Source organism: Orycteropus afer, unplaced genomic scaffold (genome assembly GCF_000298275.1).
Source record: "Orycteropus afer afer isolate SDZICR_OR568_19922 unplaced genomic scaffold, OryAfe1.0 scaffold00300, whole genome shotgun sequence".
NCBI classification, from domain to species: Eukaryota; Metazoa; Chordata; class Mammalia; order Tubulidentata; family Orycteropodidae; genus Orycteropus; species Orycteropus afer.
Genome location: NW_006921887.1, coordinates 2,534,582 through 2,542,672, shown reverse-complemented (window position 1 = coordinate 2,542,672; position 8,091 = coordinate 2,534,582).

Genomic DNA, 8,091 nt, shown 5'->3' with positions numbered 1-8,091 from the left:
GGAGGGACCATTCCCTGGAGAAGGATGTCATGCTTGGTAAGGTGGAGGGTCGACAAAAGAGGGGAAGGCCCTCAATGAGGTGGACTGACATGGTGGCAGCAGTGATGGGCTCAAGTGTAGCAAGAATCATGGAGCTGGCTCAGGACAGGGTGGTGTTTTGTTCTGCTAGGCATAGGGTTGCTATGAGTCGGAGATGACTTGATGCCACCTAACAACAGCAACGACCACTTTACCAAGCAAATAAATGAAGTTAAAGAAGGACTGTGTATGTTAAATATGTGCTATTAGTTTGAATGTCTATGATCATCAACTTAATTATTCTTATAAGTCCATTGCTCTCCAATAATGTACAAGTGAGTACTAAGAACATCATTAGAAGCCTGTTAAAATAGAACCATGGAAGAAAATTCTCCTGTTAAATATATCAGGAAAAAAAGAAGAGGAAAACAGTATTTCCAGCTAAACTTATAACAAGACACATATGGCTGGCCCCTAGTAACCTCACTCTCCTATATCATTTAATTACCAAATTTCCTTACCAACTGGAATGTTTTTCTAATTTGTAAACCACTTTTAGAAATCTTTGTGTACTTCCTAGATTTCATGTCTCCTGAACTGAAAGAAATACTAATTTTGAAAGGAAAGTGATAGAGTACTATGTAGCATTCTGTGGTTCCAGACTTCACAACCAAGCAGGCTATCCATCTTTCTGTATGACTGTGATTTATAAAAGCACCTTGTCATCAAGTCATATCCAAATAAAAGTGACCCTGCAGGACAGAGTAGAAAACTACCTTATAGGATTTCCAAGGCCTAAATCTTTATGGAAGAAAACTGCTTCGTATTTCTTCTGTGGAGCAGCTGGTGGATTAGAACTGCCAAACTTTTGGTAAGCCAAGTGCTTAACTACTGTGCCACCAGGGCTCCTCTGTGGTTTATGTAGGCAGGTGCTATTCAGTGTCCATCTTGTGTACTATTAAGCATCTTTTCAAACCACACCAGCCTAATTGTGTCCTTTTATGGGCAGGGCTTTGGTGCAGCAACAGTAGGACTCAATCTAGGGGCCTAGGTAGAGCAAGGGGTTTGTAATCAGCTGTAAACTGAAAGGTTGGTGATTCGAATCCACCCAGTGGCTCTGTGGAAAAGCCTGGAGATATCTTTCCACAAAAGATTACAGCCAAGAAAACCCTATGAAGCAGTTCTAATCTGAAACAGTTGGGTCACTCTGAGGCCGGGGCTGACTTGATGGCATCTAACAACTAGAACAGCAACAGTGCTCAGCCTATGGTGCCGATAAGTAAGATGATTTCATTCTGCCGAACCATAGGACTCCCTCCCTGAGAACCACAAAGATGAATAAGTCTGGCAGCAAGGTGCCTGCCAATTAGAGGCAGAAAATTGAGTTCCAGAACATTGACATCACCATGAACATTAACTTCCTCCCTGGGTACCAACCTATGGACTTGGGTTAGTCAGACTAACTGCTGTCCATTTCCCACTCCTGTCACTTCATTGTGGATTGGTGGGGGAGTGAGAGAGGAAGGGGAGGGAGGACAGAGGCCTGGTTTCAAGCAGTCATTTAGAAAGCCAGGGCCCTCCACCCTGGAGGCAGGGACAGTGAAACATTTTTGTACTGTGAACCCCTTTGGCAGCCTGGTAAAGCCTAAGGACTCTTTTCAGAGTAAAATTGTTAAATGCATAAATGAATTACCGCAATTGCAAAACCAGTAATCAGGGTATCTAAAGAATTGTGATATATGCACTTTCTTACAAGAAGCTCATGATGCAGGTGATAATAACTACAAAGTCACAGTAGTGATGGTCATGCAGCGTTTGGTGATCTTGGCAACAAATGTAACTGTGATGAAGCTATCTGTTATTTCTATTGGTGAGAAAGTCATAGGTACTATTACTCACACCATGGCTTTCATTCATAATTGAAGAAAATATGGTATTTCAGTTCAATAGAGAAAATAAAGGTGCATTCCCCCCCCCCTTTCATGTTTTCAAATACCCTGAATTCTATCTTCAGATCTCTTGGGGGTCTGAGGGCTCCAGGTGAAAGACCTGCATCCCACACTGGGTCTTCTGCCTCCAGCCAGTGATGAGGAAAGGGGGAGCCTGAAGATTGCATGGGAGGCTTCATGGGTCAGGCCTAGTAGTGGCATCACCTCTGCCCACATTCCCTTAACCTGAACTCAGTCACATGGTGATGCCGTACTGCAAGGGAGGCTGGGATACGTCATCTAGGAATGTGCCCAGAAAGGGGGAAAAAAAAGAAAATGGTTTGGTCAACTATTAAGCAGTCTCTGCCACAGGAGACTCTATGACTCAAGAGGGTGGAGGAAAGTTCTGGAAAGGTGCACATTTCATGTGGAGTTGTGCTTACGGCACATTGTGTAAAGAAAATAGGCTTCTGTAAATAACAACCCTCTTTTCTGGATACTTTATTTTTAAGGAAAAAGCCTTTCTTTTACAGTAACCAATTGCTGTTGACACTGACTCCTGGTGGCCTGTGTATGTCAGAGGACAACTGCACTGCACGGGGTTTTTATGGCTGATTTTTCGTAAGTAGGTCAGCAGGCCTTTCCTCCAAGGTGCTCCTGAGTGGACTGGGCTCACCCTTCTAACCTTTTAGGTAGCAGCTGAGCAAATGAAGTATTTGTAGCACCCAGAGACTCAGAGTTTATTTTAATGAGCTTTTAAAAGAAGAATTTTCCTCAAATTCAGTCATTCAGATACCTGGAAACCATTTTTGAAATGTGAGTCCTGTGACAAAGGTGCAGTCTTTCACGACTTACTGCTGCTCAAGGTTTTCCTTGTCCTTAAATAGTCTGGTGTTGCCTAGGCCCCATTTGATTTTCCTGCTCCACACTTTAGCAAGACCTAGGGGTTGAAAATAAACCACATGTGACGGTTTACAGGGTTTACAATTATTATAACCAGTAATCAAATGTCCCCTGTATGAGCCAGGGTTCTGAGCTGATTGGAAGACTGAACCCGAAGGTTTTTCCTCCACTTTCTAGCAATGAGAGAAAACTGTGTGCTTTCTCTCTTTCTCTCTGTCTGTATGTCTGTCTCTCTCTCTCTCTCACAGACACCCAAATACTGACTCTTTTGTATTCTGAATGTGTATTAATTTCTTATGGACAGAGCATGATTCTGGTCTCAGGAACATTTGTGGATACTAAGGAGAGTGACCCTAAGAGTGGGCTCCTGCCCCAGGCATTAGATTCCACTGCCCATGTCTGTCCCACATCAAAACACTGGTGACTTCATTCCACTGCACACACACTCACTCCATTTCAAACAGGCAAATCCTGGTCCCCACTGCTAGCCCACAGTCCCCCCTGGACTCCTGCCTGCCTGACAACAAACTTCAGCAAATCGATCCGAGCGCTTTGTCCTTTGCTGTTTCCAATGGTGGTGCCTCTCCCATAATCTGACAAATCACAAATGAAAAGAATGAACTGGTGACAAGATGATGGTGCCCTCGGAGGAATGGAGCCTGAGTGTATAGAAAGCCTGAAGGCTAACGCCAATATCTGGAAGTTTGTCAAGGTGCTTATTTGAGTACCACCTCAGCTGAGGGCTGAGTTCTCATCTTGTGAGCGAGAAGGAAGGTGACAGAGTGGCCTCTGGGAAAACCACTTCTTACCCCTGTTGACCAATAAAATAGGCCAGGATTGGGAAATGTGTGTGGTGGTGGCTGACCCCATTTATTCTCAGAAAGCCCTTAATGCTCATACCACACTCTTCTGAAACAATATTGGCATATGCCCTGTGCTAATGAGCCCCCTGACATGGCTTTCTGCTGGAGAGTAAAGGAAATTGCAGACTTTGCATCACAGGCTTTGACTGACAGAATTATTCATTCCATTGCTATGGCAGCCAGAACAATGCAAAAAGGGGAGAGTTTTTGCTTTTATTTTTACTGATTATTATAGGAGTTCAGATGCCAATCTATTCAGAATTCAAAATGGCAAAACAAACTCCAGCAAAATCTAAACTGATTTCATTTAATAATAATAACATCATTCCCTACAAATCAACTCACTGACTCTTTTTAAAAAAGTATTTTCTTAATTCTGCTTCAGGATGTCTATAGACAAGTATCCCCACTTGCCCTGTAGTCATTAAAAAGCACAGTGTACTTATACCTTGAGCATGTATGGGGCACACATAGTGAGCGCACACAGAGTATAAAAGCAAACAAAAGTCCTTGCTGTACTCCGTGTGCGTGTGTGTCAGCGCAGAACTGGGCTCCATAGGGTTCTCACTGTTTGTTTTGGAAGTAGAGCATGCGACTTTTCTGAGGCCTCTGGGTGAGCTCAAAACTCTGACCATTAAGTTAGCAGTTGACTGTGTTGACTGTACCACCCAGAGACTGTCCTGGACTTAGGGAAGTTCAGGCTTTAAGAAGTCATGGTCAAATATGTGTGCCCGAGTTTGGGGTTGAGGAAAGGCTGGTGGGTTGACAATGTCCGGGGCTGTGTGTCCATTTGGCTAGCCCATGGACTGACAAGCAGGAAGAAATGTTGCAGAAACCTGCCAGCTTTCAATCATTCAGGGACTGATCATTCTGCTTTTCAATTATCCAAAAGCTCCCTGCTTTTTTCTTTCCTTAGGATTTCTCCAAGAAGATGATACTGTATTCTGGCATTTCACTTCTTTCCAAATTTGGTGGGGGAGAGAATGAAAAATAGAAAGAGAGAAAAAAATAGTTAGCTATTGACTGTGATATTTTTAGTTAAAATGGACCCATCATTATAACCAATAATCAAATGTTTTCCATATGTGCAAAACAATTTCGTTTTCAAAATGTTTTTTTCTCTCCCCATCTTTTCTTTCTTTCTCTCCTTCTTTCCCTCTCCCCCCTCTTCATTCTCTCTTCTCTTCTTTTTTCTCTTTCTTCTTATTATTCTCTCTCTTTCTCTCCCCTCTTACTTCCTTCAAAGATGTGTTGTTGTTGTTGTTATGTGCCATCGAGTCGGCCCCGACTCATAGCGACCGCTCCTTGGGTTTCTGAGGCAGTATCACTACGGAAGTAGGTTGCCCAACCTTCCTTCTGAGGAGTGGCTGGTGGGTTTGAACCGCCAGCCTTTTGGTTAGCAGTCAAGTGCTTTAGCCACTATGCTACCAGAGCTCCCTCCTTCAAAGATGGAGAGGCAATAAAAATCAGCAAACTCAACATTTCTTTTTCATTTATAAAGTATATATACAGTCATAAACAATCTCTGGCTTGATTCTCACAACAAGTTTGGGATTTCTTTTCATTACTAATAAGGAAATTGGGAGTCAGAGAGGCTAAGGAACTTGTCCAAAGCTACACAGCTAATTAAAAGCAGAGATCAGATGCAGACACAGGTGTTATGACTCAGATGTTGTCGACGTCTGTCTACCAGAGTTGCCATATCTACAACAGAATATTCCTCAGCATTGGCTCCTAGAAAATGCTGAAGAGGCCAAGTGTGTGTCTGTTTATGTTGAATGAGAACTTTCTGCACTAATGGTACTCTGACCTGCAAAATGGTTATATTCCATAGCACTCATCACACATGAAAGTCCAGGAAAAGAAAAAAAAAAAAAGTTAGGGCTATAGAAGTGACAGGAAAAAGGCAAAACAGAGGACAAGTGTATTGTTTCATGTGATTTGAGTGGAGGAGGGACAGATGATTCAGAAATAAACACAGTGAACAAAAGTGTTTTGGAACTAACAGATCCTTCTGCTAAACACTTCCATCGCTCAGGGTTTGTAAATTTGGAGGGCCACATTATTTCTGACCTTGCAGTATTTGCAATCCTTATGAATACTTACTTTATGAGATCATGGCTTTAAAAATATTTTTAAATGAAATGAGAATAATTGAATGTGTATTACCAATTACCTAACATTGTACTGGGCACATGAAACCAAACCAAACTCACTGGCTTCTAGTTGGATCCGATTCATAGCGACCCCTCCTTGGGTTTCCCAGGCCTTATCACTACAGAAGTAGATTGCCCAACCTTCCTTCCGAGGAGTGGCTGGTGTGCTTAAATGATAGCTACTATTACTGCCATTATGATTGTTGTTATTAAAATTATTCTGATGTTCTTCTCTTTGTTATGAAATAGCCAAGTTGTGTACATATATTTTTACTTTGCCTCTGATACAACACACCTAGATGAGATGTTATACATTATTTTTAATGACAAGTACAGTGACTCACGGCGATAACCAAATTAACTTTGATACAGAAACCATTCTGATTTGAAATACATTATAATCACAATGCTCAGACACTCCAGCCAGAGTTGTCACTAAATACACAAATGGATTATCCAAGAGGTGTTATTACACAGACAGCAAGAGCCAATAAACTATGACAAATATCTTCTTCCCTCCCTTCCCCCTCTCTTCTTCTTCCCCAGAACATTCTGGGCATCACAGTAACAGTTAAATACCTTGAAAGAGAAGACAGAAAACATCTGTGAGCATTATCAGATTTGTATTCAGTGGTTTGGCTGATGATTTAATTCTCAGCCCTGTAACTCTATGATTGTTGACCCCACTAGGGTTCGAAGGTAGAAAGTCACTCCCCTAAATATTCCCCCGGCCTGAATTTCCATCATTGGGGTTTTGTATTAGGAACCCTCTTCTCTTATCCCAGAACTCTCTTTGAAAAGGCAAACAGTCCTGGGTAGACTGACACTTGAGCCCTTTCAGCTTAGTATAGAGACATTTATCTAGTACTTTCTTCTTAGACTCTCAGAACTTTGAGCAAAGGGATGAGGAGGTGAAATGGGGGTGAGGGAATTTCTAAACATAAGCGCTGTCTACCTCACCACTTACCCAAGGTCAATTCTAGCTAAAAGTCCATTAAATCTGCAATGCAAACACGTTCAAATAATGTCAGATTGAATCTTTATTCAATGAGAGAGTTGTATCCTTTCAGCATATTTATTCAATCTTTATGCTGAGCAAATAATCAGTGAAGCCGGATTATATGTATTTGAAGAAGAACACAGAATCAGGATTGGAGGAATACTCATTAACAGCCTGCAATATGCAGCTGACACAACTTTGCTTGCCAAAAGTGAGGATGACTTAGAGCACTTACTGGTGAAGATTGAAGACTCTAGTCTACAGTATGGATTATACCTCAATATAAAAAAAGCAAATATCCTCACAACTGGATCAAAACAGCATCATGATAAATGGAGAAAAGATTGAAGTTGTCAAAGACTTTATATTACTTGGTTCTACAATCAATCTCAATGGAAGCAGTAGTCAAGACACAGACAACATTTTTCATTGAGTGAATCTGCTGCAAAAGACCTCTTGCAAGTCCTGAAGAGCAAAGATGTCTCCTTGAAGACTGAAGGGTGCCTAACCCAAGCCATGGTATTACCAATTGCTTCTCATGCATGTGAAGCTGCACAATGAATAAGGAAGACCAAAGAAGAGTTGATGCTTTTGAGTCGTGGTGTTGGCAAAAAATACTGAAAGTACCATGGACTACTAAAGGAAGTAAAAAACCTGTACTGGATGAAGTGCAGCCAGAATGCTCTTTGGAAGTGAGAATGGCCAGATATTGTCTGACCTACTTTGGTCATGTTGTCAGAAGGAATCATTCCTTGGAGAAGGATATCATGCTTGCTCAAGTAGAGGGTCAATGAAAAAGGGGAAGGCTCTCAACAAGATGAATTGACACAGTGGCTGCAATAATGGGCTTAGGTAGAGGAGGGATTGTGAGGCTGTCACAGGACCAGGCAGTGTTTCACTGTTGTACATAGGATCACTATAAGGCAGAGCCGACTTGATGGTGCCTAACAACAACAGCAACACAAAGGAAACAGATTGACTACATCTGTGGCAAGAGGTGGTGGAAAAGCTCGATATCTTCAGCAAAAACCAGGCCAGGAGCTGATTGTGGAACAGACCATCAACCATTCATATGTAAGTTCAACCTGAAGTTAAAGACAATTAAACTAAGTCCAAGAGAGCCAAAATATGATCTTGAATATATCCCTCCTGAATTTAGAGATCATCTAAAGAATAGATTGGATGCATTGAACACCAACCACCAAAAACCAGAAGAATTGTGG